The following is a 13,666-nucleotide window of genomic DNA, read 5'->3' as shown; positions in this document are numbered from 1 at the left end:
GGGGGGCTGTCTCCCTCGGTCAGTCACTCCCATCTTGCCTGGACGTCACCTCCTTGCTCCTGCACTCAGGGTCCAGGGCTGGAAGGCTACCCCGAACCGTGCTCGGGGATCAAATCGCCAAGGCCCTCCCAGCAGGCCTGGCACCCTGGAGACCCCGGCTGGCCTTTGGGCCCTTTCCCATCTTAGCCTTTTGCTCTCATGGGCCCCCTGCCCTCCCCGGAGCCCAAAGCGCCCTCTGTGGCCCCCGGAGCCTCCCTGAGCTCCCAGGACTCTGGGATGGGGCCTTTGGGGGGCTGGCTCTTCCTCACCTTCGCACCTGAACGCAGGTGGTCTGCCTGCTATTTTCACTTTGTGTGGCTTAGCATGGCCTTCTCTCCCTGCCCTCCCCACCCAACGCCCCTACCCCAGGGCCTCTGGTGTGGCCTCCCCTGCCCCGCCTCTGTGCTCTGAGCTGCATAGCAATTCACCCTTCCCCTGGACAGCCTGGGTCAAGAGACACACCTGAGCCATGGGGTGTGACGAGAGAGCGCCAGGGAGCAGAGGCCGGCTGGGGTGGCTTCAAGGAGACGGTGACAGGTGCCTGCAGCTTTGGCAGATGAACGTGCATTTTTCTGGACAGGGTAGTTGAAGAGGGGCTCCTGGTCAGTGCAGAAAGTGGAAAGCTCCCCTGGTGGCTAGAGCCTGGTGTCAGAGCAGGGACACAGAAGTGGCCGTGGACTCAGTGGTCAAGAGGGAGACAGGTGCAGGGGCTGGACCTGAGGTTGGCAGAGCCATTAAGGGGTAAAAAGGGTTTCTTCCTGATCGTAAACGTGATACCTGCTGTCTGCAGACTTCAGAAAGGCAGAGCCATGCATCCCCTGCCTCCAGAGAGCTCCTGCCAGCGTGCTGGGGAGCGCCCTGAGCTTCCCTGCCTCTTCCCTGGCCTCTTTCCTCTTTCGGTTTTCTTCCCACCTCCCCGTGAATTCCACACATTCTTTCTCAATCTCCTTTCTGCACTGGTGAGATCTGGGCTCCTTCTTGGGTCTAGCTCTTCTCTCTTTTCATCCATGCCCCAGATGGCCTCGGCTCCTGTTTTAGTCTGCTAGGCAGCCAAAAGAGAGATCCCCAATGGAACGGGCTGGCTTTCACAACGGGCATTTATTAGCTTACAGGCTTACAGTCCACGACCGTGAAAATGTCCACATCAAGGCCTCATCAAGGCAGTACCTTCCTCCTGAAGCCCGCCTGCCAGTGATGCCGGACTCCTCCGTCACGTCCAAGGCACACGAAGGCACCTGCTGGTTTCTCCCTTTTGGGTTTCATTGCTTCCAGCTTCTTGCTTCTGTGGCTTTCTCTCTATCTCAGTCTGAATTTCATTCTCTGAGATTCTACTCACCGAAAGATCCTACTTGCAGTGGGTCCTCACCCACAGGCTTGGATTAACTTTAAGAACGTGCCTTTCTGGGGTCCGTTCGGCTCACACCATCACAGCTCTCTCCAGGATTCAGATTCACACCAGCGCTCTGACCAGCTCCTGCAGCCTCTGACTCTTGGAGTCGAGTCGTCTTGCCGCATCAACCTGAATCCGCCTGAATCCGTAACAGCCCCCCCAAGCTGACACGGCCACTCCAGGTATCTGTGCGTGCACATCAAGCACCCCAGTACTTAGCCACCGGAAACATTTATTTTGTTCATGAAACTGCAGTTGGAGCAGGGGTTGGTGGGATGGCTCATCTCCACCCGACTAATCCCTTTTACTCATTTTGGGCTTTTTTTGTTGTTGTTTTTTAAGAGCCCTGCTGTCCACTCCCGGGCACTAGGCACAGAACTGGTCCTTTACCCCCTGCCTGAGGCCCCTCTGTGGCCAGCTCCCCGTCAGAATCGCCCTCACTGAGCCAGGCTACCCTCCCGGCCCCGGGCCTAGTTACACACCGCACTCGTAGCCCCCTTCCGGCCCCCCTCCACAGAGCTTCAGAGTCAGCATTATAGATGTAATTCTGATTATCCTTCATCCAACTGACAGTGGTCTCCCTTCTTCTCAGCCTTTATCCCACATTGTAATTATGTGTTGTCTGTTTGCTTATTAATCTCTCTCCTTGCCTCTGCTTCTGACCGTCCTCCCCCCCGCCCCCCCAACAACCCACCTAGGCTGGAAACCCCAGGGGGCCAGGCATGGCGGGAGGTGAGTAACCATCTAGGGTGGGAGGAAGGGAGAAAGAGCAGGAGCCAAACAGGAAAGGGGAAGGCGGAGGGAGGGAGGGTGTAGGTGGGAGAGAGGAGAGAGGGAAGGCGTTGGGGTAGGTGGGCGTGCGACCATTTGAAGCTTTTTGTGGATCCCAGAAAAGCTCCTGTCCTTGGAGCTGATCCCTCTCTGTGGGTGTCGGCCCGCTGGTTGGACTGGGTTCATCTGGGGCTTTGAGTTGCTTCAGTGAGGCGTGACCCACGTGGGCCTTGGTCCTCTTGCTGGATCCTTCATAAATGGAGGACTGAAAGCAGAGAAAAAGTGGGAGGGACAGAGAAGAACACAGAAGCTGGAATCAGCAGGACACAGGGGCTGAAAGAGAGGAGGCCAGAAGAGAAGGGAGAGACAAGCCGCACGCCCGAGAGCCACAGCTGGGCTTGGAGGGAAAGCAAGCCTGGAAGAGAAGGCTGCTGCGTTGCTTCACCACGTGCGGGAGTCCGGGATCGCCAGTAGCCGAACTTTGGTGAGGAAGCATCGCTGGTAATACCGTGATTTGGACATTTTCACAGCCTCAGAACTGTAAGCTTGTCACCCAGTAAATGCCCATTCTAAAAGCCAACCCATTTCTGCTATATTGCATGGCAACCTTTGGCAAACTAAGACAGGGAGGGAGGGAAGGCACAGGGCTAGGTGGGAAGGAGAGAGGAGAACTCCAGCCCCCAAGGCTGTGTCTGTAGATGTGCTTCTTCCCTGAGGTCGCGCCCCTCCCAGGGCACCCTGAGACGGGTGGAAGTGGGCTCAGGGGCTGGCCGCACATCTCCATTGGGGCAGCTCTCAGTCCTGAGCTTCTCCGCAGTTGCCGTGGCAGCCCCCTTCTCCAGCGCCACCGGGCGTGTCTCCCAGAGCTGCCCCAGCAGCCCTCCAGCCCTACTCCCCTCTCAGCTCCTCTCTCCAGGGGTGCCGGGCTGCCACCCGCTCTCCCCAGCTGGTGAGTACTCCTCTCCCTGGGTGCACAGACGCATTTCAAGTCATTGATTTTGCCCGTGGCTGCCCCATGCACAGGCTTGCAGCTGGCCCTAATCCCAAGCCGAATCCTGACCCTGACTCTCACCTTGAGAGCCCAGGCTGAGTCTCAGGCTCAGACTTGACCTTGACCCCGGGTGGCCCTCAGGCCTGGCTGAAGGCTGGTCTGCAGAGGCCTCCCCGGCCACGCCCTGCCTTCTGGGAACCTCAGGCAGTGAGGTTTTCTCGGGGGTCCTGTGGCTCAGCTTTGGTGGACCACAGAGGGTGGGGAGACTGCTGTGTGCTGGGAGGCAAGACGGGCCCCCTTCCCTCCTGAGCCTCGGTTTCCCCTCCTGTGTCATGGTGAGGGTGTGCATGCAAGCCTCCAGCCCCAAGGTCCCGAGGCCCCAATCCAGGGGAGGGAGTGGGGGCTCCAGGGGCAGGCATGCCCCACCCCTTGCCAACACCCCAGGCCTTGCCAGTGGCCCGGCCTGCACCCCTGAGCCCCAGTGGCCGCCTCAGGACCCCTCCCCAGACCACGGCCCTGGCTCCCTCTTGCCCAGGGTCTCCTCTGCCCCAGACGCTCCCCCCTTCCTCTGAGTGATCACGAGTACGTCCCCGTCTGCACCTCAGGGCCCTCGTGGTACCGTGGGGCCGACGCCTCAGGGGACCCCAATGTGGGTCTAGAACACGGAGCACTCATCATGGTGGCTGGGCTGTGGCGAGCCAGCTGGGGTACCTGGGTGACTCTGCTTCAGGCTATAGGGGCCAGAGATCCCCTTTCCTCTGCCCAGCCCAGGAGGGCTTCCAGGAGAGGCAGGCCACCCAGGAGCAGTGAGCCCAAGGAAGGACACTGAGGTTCCCAAGCCCCAAAGCATCATGGCTCTGGGGTGGGAAAGCAGGCTCTGGGGAGTGGGCTCGTGGGAGGGATTGGCCAGCTGGAGGGGGCCGCCCCCTGCCCCCTGCCTCCCCGGTGCCCACCTGCTTGCCCTCTAGGCCCTGCACGGCCAGTTCCTGTTAGAACCAGCGCATCCTGCTCATGAGAGGCTCCCAGACGGGAGGACAGACAGGTGAGTCTGAGCACAGTGCAGGGTCGGGGGGCTCAGCTCACGTCAAGATGTCTCCCACCACCCGAATTTCCAGAGGAGAAAGCTGAAGCTCAGAGCCACAGCAGCCAAGGAGAGGGAAGCCCTCGCAGGCCTGTCCCCAAGCTGTCAGCTGGGCTCCCTACTACACACAGACCCCCGGCCCCATGCTGGCTCTGTCCCCTACCCACCCACCGTGACATCCTGCAGGACGTGGCTACCACCCCACTCCCGTCCATGACCTGGCCACGCACACCTTGTCAGGACATCTGGACCTTTGCCCTGCCCCTCCATACCTCTCCTTCTTTCCCCCCTGGGTGGTCCTCCCTCCCTACCCCCACCCCTTGCCAAAATGGCACCCACCAGTCTTCCTCACCTGTGCCCCTGCCTCAACTTCTGCAGGCCACACCTTGGCCTTTTGATCCAAGCTGCACTGCATTTCGAGGCTCAGATCATCCTAGAGCAACCCTGACAGCCACTGTGGGAGCAACCAAGAGGGCGTGAAGGCTTGCACGCCTGCTCGGAGGAGGGGACGTTGAGTGGGGGCTCGGCCGGGCCGCACGAGCACCGAGAGAGGGAAGGACCCAGGGGTGCTTGGGAAGGAGGCTGTCTTAGTAACCTAGACCAGTTGGTTTGAACAATAGAAGCCCCAAAGTTAGGCGTCCGCGGGCCACATGTTCCCAAAACCTGTCGCCTTCAGGTGGTGGCTTGCCAGCAATCCATAGCCCAATTTCTCCCTCCGTCACGTGGTAGCCTGCCTCCCCGTTTCTCCTCACTCCTACCGGCTTCTCCTGCTGGCTCCCCATTCCCTCTGCTTCTAAGGTCTTCGGGCATACTGCTTTAAATCCCATGGCGTTTGGGGCGGTGGGCTCCGACCGTGGGGCAGTGCCCTTTCCCCCACACCTCGCTAGTGCCCTGAGAGCCGGCACTGGCTTGACCCCAGGTCCTGCTGGAGGAGGGGTGGGGCTGTTCTTGGGTGTGGGAAACTGGGCTGAGGCAGAGGCCTGCCTGGCCGGTGCGGCCCTCGCGAGCACTGGCTGTCCAAGGCAGATCGGCCGAGGCCCTCGGAGCTCCCAGGCCCAGCAGACCCGGGCAGTGGGATGAGCTGGAACCAGGCATCAAAAGCCAGCAAGAATAGCCTCAGGCCAGCCGAGGGGAGGCGGTCCAGGCAGGACCAGGCTCGAGGCAGTTAGCCCACTTGGTGCGGCAGGCCTGCTGGGGTCCCATCCCCCCATTCTCCCTACCACACCCCGGGGCTGTGCGGTCGGAAGAGAGGTTGCTTGTCCACCTGTTGGTCACCTCCATTTGTTGGAAGATTTGACTACATCCCCCAGCCTCAGTTTCCCTGTCTGTGAAAAGGAGAAGGGGGCTAGACCTTATGGCCCTAAAACTCTTTCCAACTCAAAGACAAGTGGGGGAGGACAGCCTGCCACATGGAGGGGCCGCAATGGGAGGGGCAGATTTGTCACAGATGAGTCTCTGACTGATATGTCTTCACCCTCTCTTGCTGGGAGGAAGACAGCCGCCTCCCAACCAGCCACCATCATCTCTTCTCTCTGCTACAACCAGACTTCTTGGTAACCGCTAAGTCCGTGCTGCCTGTGCTGCTCACACATCACATCCTGCTCAGACGCGCATCTGCCAGGCCCTTGCCTCCTCCCATGCCCTTTAGCACAGGCTGTTCCCTCTTTCTTTCCATCCCCTCTCTGCTTCCTTGGCAGCTTTCCTGGGTCCCAGAGCAGGGAACTGCGGGATCACAGACTTGTGCAGTGCGGCCCTCTTTGGCACCTTTGTCTGTGGGATCCTTTGATCTGGGCCCTGTTATCAGCTAGGCTGTGCTCTCCATGAGGGCAGGGTCCACCGCTATGCCCATGACTGGGATCTGGCCTGCGGCAGGTACTGCTCCAGCACCTCCGGCGAGAGCCTGCTCAGGCCCCACCCCGGCTGGCAGTGGGGTTCAGCGCTTATTCCGGGGTAGCTCTGGGGTGTGCCTCCCCCATCAGATCTCTGTGCCTCCAACGTCTGACTCCTCTTGCAGGCCCAGCACAGCCTTTCGCCGCCCCTTCCCTGCCCTCGCTGGCCCTCGAGCCCCGGCTGCAGCCCCTGAAATCTGTGTTATTTCACCTGCTGGATTCCGGCATTCCAGCGCAGGGCTGGGGAAGGTCATAAAAACCTTGTGGTAACCTATATATTATTTTTATGCCGGTGCTTAACACAGCCTCCTCGACACATGTGCGGGAGCCCGGTCGTAAATCAGGCCCCCGAGGTCCACCCGTGCACGCACGCAGGGGGTCGTCGCAGTCCCTCACACGTGAGCTCGACCCCCGCGGCTGCCTCCGGGGAGCCGGGCTGCGGGCAGGCGGCAGAGAGCCCCTGGCCTGGGTCTGGGGTCCAGCTGCTGGCTGCTTCCCCTTGCCTCCCACAAAGCTGCCCTGAGTGCTGGGGAGGGGGGTGGGAGGCCGTGGGCAGGCCTGGGAACAGCCCACAGCGCAGTTCTGAGGCCAGGAACCCTGAGGCGAAACTCATTCTGAATTTGGCGGCTGTGCGCGCATGTGTGTATGCTCTCCTGAGTATGTGTGTGTATGTGTGCACAGGTGTTGCCCTGTGTATGCATGTGTGTGAATGTGCACGTGTGCAGGAATGTGTGTTCTCTTGCATGTGTGCATGAGTGTGTGTCCTCGTGCATGTGCATATGTGTGCATACGTGCACGTGTTCAGGAATGTGTGTGCTCTGTGTGTGCATGAGTGCATTGAACTGTGTGTATGAGTGTGTGAGGGTGTGCAAGAGTGTATGTGAGTGTATGTGTATGCTACTGAGTGTGTGCATGTGTGAAAGTGTGCATGAGTGTGTGCACATTGTATGTTCTGCATGAGCATGTGTGTGTTGTCCTGTGCAAGTGGAGGAGTGTATGACTGTGTTTAAGTGTGTGTGTGAATGTGGCTTGACTAAAGGCCTGGCTCCTACTTCCAGCCCATTACCTGTGTCCCCAGCTCTGGAGGGGGGACACAGTGTCTGTACTGGACTCTTGCCCAGTATTTGTCCCAGGTTCCAGAGCCTTCCACCCCAGTGGGCTCAATGTCCTCCCTTACATGGTAGGGGGCCTCCACTGGCCCATTTGCTGCCTTCCAAGTGGCTCGTCTCCCCTCTTTTTTCTGCTATGGAAGCACCTTTGGGCACCCCTCTATCCCCTACCTGGGCTCCAGCTCCTAAGGTGTCCCCTGGTCACCACGTTTATCCTAGTCTGTTAAGCTGCTCAAAGCAGATACCATGACATGGGTTGACTTTTAACAGCGGGGATTTATTCATTTACAAGCTTACAGTTTCAAGGCTGTGAAAATGTCCAAATCAAGGCATCATCAGGTGATGCTTTCTCCTCAAAGAGTTGCTGCCAGTGATCCTGGGCTCCTCTGTCACATGGCAAGGCACATGGCAGCGTCCGCTGGTTTCTCCTTCTCTTCTGAATTTTGTTGATTTCAGCTTCTTGGTTCCCAGGCTTCCTCTCCTTGTGTGAATTTCATTCTCTTATAAAGAACTTATAAGAGAATCTTATAATCTTAATTTCTTATAAGAGGATTAAGACCAGCCTGAATGAATTGGGACACATCTTAAGAGCCTACTCACCAAAAGATCCCAGTGCAATGGATTCACACCCACAGGAATGCATTGACTTTAAGAACACGCTTTTCTGGGGGCCATTCAGCTGGCACCATCACAGCTCTCCTTTGCACTCCAGCACAGAGCCCTCCACTTGAGTGGTGGGGTTGGTTGCTGCAGCCTCGCTGGAAGACAATTTGGCTCTTGGACCCCAAAGTTCCAGGTGCAGAAGCATTTTCTAAGGTGACCATCAAAGATGGGCCCAAGTTCTCTATGTGCACACAGGTACGCCCAGGTCCCTTCAGATACAGCTCACCAATGGGATGACAGATCACACCCGTGGAAGGATCTGCCTGCACCCTTGGAAACCACCTGTCAGAGGAATCTGAAGGATAAATGTTCTGGTTGCTTAACAAACCACCCCAAAATTTAGTGGCTTAACACAATAATTATTTTCTACATTTATGACTTTTGTGTATCAGGAACTTGGACTCAACTGGCGGTTCTGGCTTGGGGTGTCTCCTGAGGCTGCTGGGGTGTAGTCCTCGGCAGGACTGACCTGGCCAGGAGAACCCTCTTCCATGGCCGCTCCCTCCCATGCCTGCCCAGGCCAGAAGCCAGGGCTTCGGTTTCTTTCCACATGGGGGTCTCCACCAGGCTGCAGTGGCCTTGCAGTACAGTGGCTGTCCTGCAGCAGAGCAATCGATCCGTGGGACTAACGAGCTAGTTTTGTAACCTAGCTCAGACGTCACATGCAGCCTTCTGCCACATTTCAGGAGTCCCGAGCTCAGCTTTGACTCACTGTAGGAAGAAACCACCAAGGGCATGAACGGCTGGAATCGAGGACCCATTGCAGCCCACCTTGGAGGACATGGGTAATTGCTGAAGGACAAGAGGCAAGAAAACTTCAAGAGTGAGGAGATTCACCAGCTGCCAGGGAGGCCTCTTTAAGCCAAAGATCTGCCTGGCTCACCAGCCCAGAGGTAACTCTGCCTGATGCCCAGTGCCCAGAGTGTGGGCCTGGCTTCCCGCTTTGTCCTTCCTTCTGTGCCTTACCGCCTGCGCCCCTCACCCCTGCCCTGCCGCTACCGGGAATTTCTTAGCGCAAGTGTCAGCTACATGCCGCTTCCCTTCCCCGGGCCCTCCCCGCGCCGCTCAGGTTCCCCCCACCCGTTCCTCTCGCCGCTGTTTGTCTCCTTTGCCATTACAGTAATCACCACCACAGATGCTGGCACGCCACGTCCACCGGCCTGGCACGGTGACTGTCCCTCCATGCCTCACCTGGCCACCCTCCTGCTCAGGGCAGGGACGTGCCCTGCGTGGGAGTTTGGGGTTCAGGAAAAGGCCTTGGCTGACTAAACTTGCTTCCTGGCTGAGCCCCGCCCCCAGGCTGAGCCCCGCCCAGGCCGAGCCCCGCCCCCTGGCTGAGTCCCGCCCAGGCCGAGCCCCGCCCCCTGGCTGAGCCCCGCCCAGGCCGAGCCCCACCCCCTGGCTAAGCCCCACCCAGGCCGAGCCCCACCCCCTGGCTAAGCCCCACCCAGGCTGAGCTCCATCCAGGCTGAGCCCCGCCCCCTGGCTGAGCCCCACCCAGGCCGAGCCCCGCCCAGGCCAAGCCCCGCCCCCTGACCGTGTCCATCCCGACTAGCTCCTCGCCCTGGCCGAGCCAGGGCCCTGACTGAACGGCGCCCTCAGGTCTGTGCCCAGACCCCAGGCTGAGCACGCTTCCACGTGAGTACCATCCCCAGGTGAGACCTGAGCCCAGGCAGAAAAAACCGGGGCAGGGAGATGGTTGGGGTGGAAACCCCAGGCGAGGACCTCAGACAGAAAGGGGTGAGGGCCAGGGGCCGGGGCAGGGAGTATTCCTTCCTGCAGAGTCCCCACAGCAGCCTTGTGGGGTGTGTGTGTGAGGGGAGGGCGTATGGGTCCTCGGGCTGGCTTCCCCTTCTTCCCCTCGCCCTCTCACGGCCCCTTCTAGGCTCCTGCTTCCCCTTCCCGTGAAGTGTTCATTCACTATCCAGAGAGCCCTCTGGGCCAGAGCAGCCCTCATCTTCTCAGGCTGACTGGCGCTGTCACGGGATCAGAAGTGTGGGAGCCTCTGGCCATGGAAGGCAACCCAGGTCCCCTCCCAGCTGTATCACTTGAGGATGTGGGCTGGGCGGCCCCAGTCCAAGTCCTAAGAGTGGTTGGTGAGAGATGGGCAGCCCGGGCCTGTCCCCATTCCAAGGTGGGACCCCTGGCTCCCTTCGCCCTTCCCTCAGCCCTCTTCCTGGCTCTCCAGCTCCCTCCAGGAGGGCTACTGGATGAATCTTGTCCTTCACAAAGTCACGTTCAGTCCTGGGTATGAATCCACTTGTAAGTGGGATCTTTGAAGATGATACTGGTTAAGGCGAGTCCAAACTGAACAGGGTGTGTGTGTGATGGCTGGAAGCTGGATGGATTCCCGAAGGGCATGTTCTCAAAGTTAATCCATTCCTGTGGGTGTGGACCCATTCTCAGTGGGATCTTTGGGTGAGTAGGATCTTAAGTTAAGGTGTGAGCCCCCTCATTCAGGATCTTACGTTAAGGTGTGGTCCACCATCTGGGTTCTGGGTAGGGTTATGGGAGATCTCTGTATGGGTTTTGTATTTTATTTGTAACTGTCCTATAAGTTTGAAATTATTTCAAAATAAAACGTTTAAAAAAAAAAGGTGCGATCCATCTCATTTGGTTGGCCCCCACAGGATCGCCCCTAGGGAGGACAAGAAAGTACAAGATGAGTGAGTGGTGACAAGTGGGACAAGGAGGAGAAGATCCCTCCAGATCAAAGGCGCAAGCTGGTGGGAGCTTGGAAGGAGACTCTCAAGACCTGTTGGATGAGTGCGTCGGCAGCCTGGGTTAAGGGAGACAAGGCCAGAGGGAGGGCTTTTGATCACTAAGGCCCTGCCTTCCGGGGCTTGGGGTGGATGCGTGCGGATGTGCGGGCAAGTGGGGAGGCGCTGGGCTGACAGATAACGCTATCTGTGCGGCAAGGCGTTGCAGAGCAGGCCCTATCAGTGCTGGCGGAAGGACTGGGCTCCTCCAGAGATAGGGGCAGGCGGCTGGCGCTGACACCTGATAACACAGCCTTCATGTCCTGATCAGGGCTAGGATGCAGGGCTCACCCAAGCCCTCCACCCCTGGGGCCTACCTGTTCTCTGGGCTAGGGGCACCTGAGCCTTGAGCACCTGTGCCGTGGGAAATGGCTTGGGCACCTGGACCGAAGGCACCTGGGCTGTGAGTACCTGGGCCGTGGGAAATTGCATGGGTGCCTGCGCCACAGACACCTGGGCCATAGGTACCTGGGCCATAGGTACCTGAGCTAGGGACACCTGGGCCATAGGTATCTGAGCTGTGGACACCTGGGCCATATACTTGGGCCATGACACCTGGGTCACAGGTACCTGAGCTAGGGACACCTGGGCCATAGGTACCTGGGCCATGACACCTGGGCCATAGGTACCTGGGCCATGACACCTGGGCCATCGGTACCTGGGCCATCGGTACCTGAGCTATGGACACCTGGGCCATAGGTCCTGGGCCATGGACGCTGTGCTGTGGGCACCTGGGCTGAGGGCACCTGGGCTGTGGGAAGTCGCGTGGGCATCTGGCTAATCCAGCCTGCACCCTGGCTGGTGGGTGTGGGAGGTCTTCCCAGGGAATCCCGGCCATGGCAGGAGAGGGCAGGGCAGGGTTGCTTGGGCAGGACTAGCCCAAGTCGCCTGTGTGGTCAGGGTGGAGGGGGTGGCAGAGATTAGCTCTGCGGGAAAAGCATAAAACATTATGAAACACATCGGATTGTAATTCAGAGCAAATGTTCGGGTGGCGCGAGCTGAGGCTTACACGGAGGTGGTGGGAGATTCCTCCCTAATGGGAGGGCGGCCTCATCTCGCTTGCACCTGCCACCCCGAGCCCTGCCATGACCGGGAGCCGGGCTCATGTGGGCTGGGGTCCCTCGTGCCTTGTCCACAGGTCCGTGCCCCTTGCTGTCACCCTGCCCTGGTGCAGTGGAGACCCCTCATGCAGGTGGCCCCTTCTCCACCAGGTCCACACCCCAAGAGACAGCCAAAGGATTCCCTGGGCACCTGTTTGGAGTCCAGACTCCTGTTGTGCGGTGTCCTGGGTTTCAGGATAGGGTACTCCCACCGCTGCCCCTGGAGACCCCCGAGGGCTCAGCCTGCAGGGAAAGCAGGCATGGGTGGGGCCAGCGGTCCCCCATCTCTGCCCAGCTCCTCTCTGACCACTGTGGGGCAGCTGGACTCAGGCTGTGGTACCAGCGCTGGTCTCTCCAAAACCTGTGCCCAGAGCCTCTCTCTAAAACCCATGCATTAGGGGGCGCTCAGCCGCCCTGGTTCCCTCCCTTTCCTGGGCCCCAGCCTCCCACCAGATATCTAGGAGATCTTCGAAAGCCACTCTGGTAGGCACGCCCTGGGAAACGGAAGGAGCGCCAGGCGGGTGGCTTCCCGACAAGACCTGCCCACCACCCCCCGGCTGCACAGAGGCATTTTACGAGGACATCGGAGGTGGCGTCGTCCTTCCGCTCCACTTCACTTTATTAAAAAAGGAAGAGGAGGGTGAAAGAAAGGAAAATAAATGAGTGGCTCCCACGAGGACCACCCACGCTGGCTGGCGTGCTGAGCTGCGGACAGGCTGCGCCCCAGCTGGCACGGCCGCAGCGCCAAGCTGCCCTTAGCTCTGAGGAGGCCTCTGTGGGCCTGGGTGAGGAGGGGGTGGCCCGTGCTAAGGGCCATGGCGGGGGAGTCCTCCGATGCTGGCCCCCTGACCCTGCATGTGGCTGGGCCCTCCTGCCTCATCCTGCAGCAGCCACTGCTGGTGACCACAGGGTCGCCTCCGCCCAGCTCCTGGCCGTGGACCCCTCCCGCACGTCGCCTGGGCCCCTGCTGCCGGAGCAATGGGGAGCTGGGGTCTGCAGGAACTTGACGTGTCTCTTTGTTCTTGTCCTCCCCCACCTCCACGACAAGAGTTTTGGTGGCCAAAATACATTCTGAGATCTCACCCCTTCCACCCCCGGGCTTCCCCCAGCGAAGGCTGAGCCCCCAGGGCCTAGAGCAGAGGAGGTGTTGGTGGACTGCTCGTCTGATCAGGGATTCTGCTGCCCACCCCCAACCCCTGCCCTCCTTGCCTGGCCCCAGGAGCTGCTCCTCTCCAGCCCCCCCCCCCACCTCTACATAGACCCCTTGGTTGGGCAAAATCTGTCTTTTCTGGGCTTGACCCCTCCCAGGGTCCCCAATGTGACCCCTGAAGGCCCCGGCTGGGCAGGCTGCACCCAGGTGGCAGTGGGTGAGGATTAAAAGGGACCTGGTCCCCACCCCCCAGGGCCGTGCACCTGTGAGCTAGACAGAATTCAGGAAACTCCTCTCCAGTCTCAGCCAGGGTGGGTCTGGGAATCCTTGAGTGCGAAGGAGAGAAAGAGGCAGGCAGAGCTGCCCTGGCGTCCCTCTCCCAAACCGGAGCGAGGCCGGAGGACGAGAGCGTACCTGGGTCCAGCCTCCGGCCACTTCTCCAGACTCCAGGGAGGGTTCCCACAACGGCGTCTCCTTCATCGGAGCAGGAGAAGGCTGGGGACAACCCAGAGCCCCCACCCAGGCCCGGGGGGTACGTCCCCAGCCCTTCAGAGGGAGACAATGGTCTGTGGACGCCGCTGGAAAAAATGTTCTCATTGCGAACAGAAGCAGGCGGCCCCGACCGCCACCAGATGTTCCTGGAAAATGTTTGGGATCCGAGTCAACATATGAAATTCCCATCAAACTTTTATTAATCAGAAGGCATTCTTGGTCAAGCCCGATC

The 13,666-nt window shown here is 59.5% G+C and overlaps 1 long non-coding RNA gene across 1 annotated transcript; it reads left to right on the top strand.

The window, feature by feature from the left end:
* The first annotated feature begins 9,484 nt into the window (after positions 1–9,484).
* Positions 9,485–12,925, top strand: LOC111766172 (uncharacterized). The gene is made up of 2 exons (XR_002798284.2): positions 9,485–9,571; positions 10,564–12,925. It is a non-coding gene; the product is annotated as an uncharacterized lncRNA (long non-coding RNA).
* The last annotated feature ends 741 nt before the right edge of the window (positions 12,926–13,666 follow it).

The sequence above is a fragment of the Dasypus novemcinctus genome, chromosome 2, assembly GCF_030445035.2.
Source record: "Dasypus novemcinctus isolate mDasNov1 chromosome 2, mDasNov1.1.hap2, whole genome shotgun sequence".
Classification (NCBI taxonomy): domain Eukaryota; kingdom Metazoa; phylum Chordata; class Mammalia; order Cingulata; family Dasypodidae; genus Dasypus; species Dasypus novemcinctus.
Note: the sequence above shows the minus strand (reverse complement) of the source record. Positions and strands in the feature narration are given on the sequence as shown.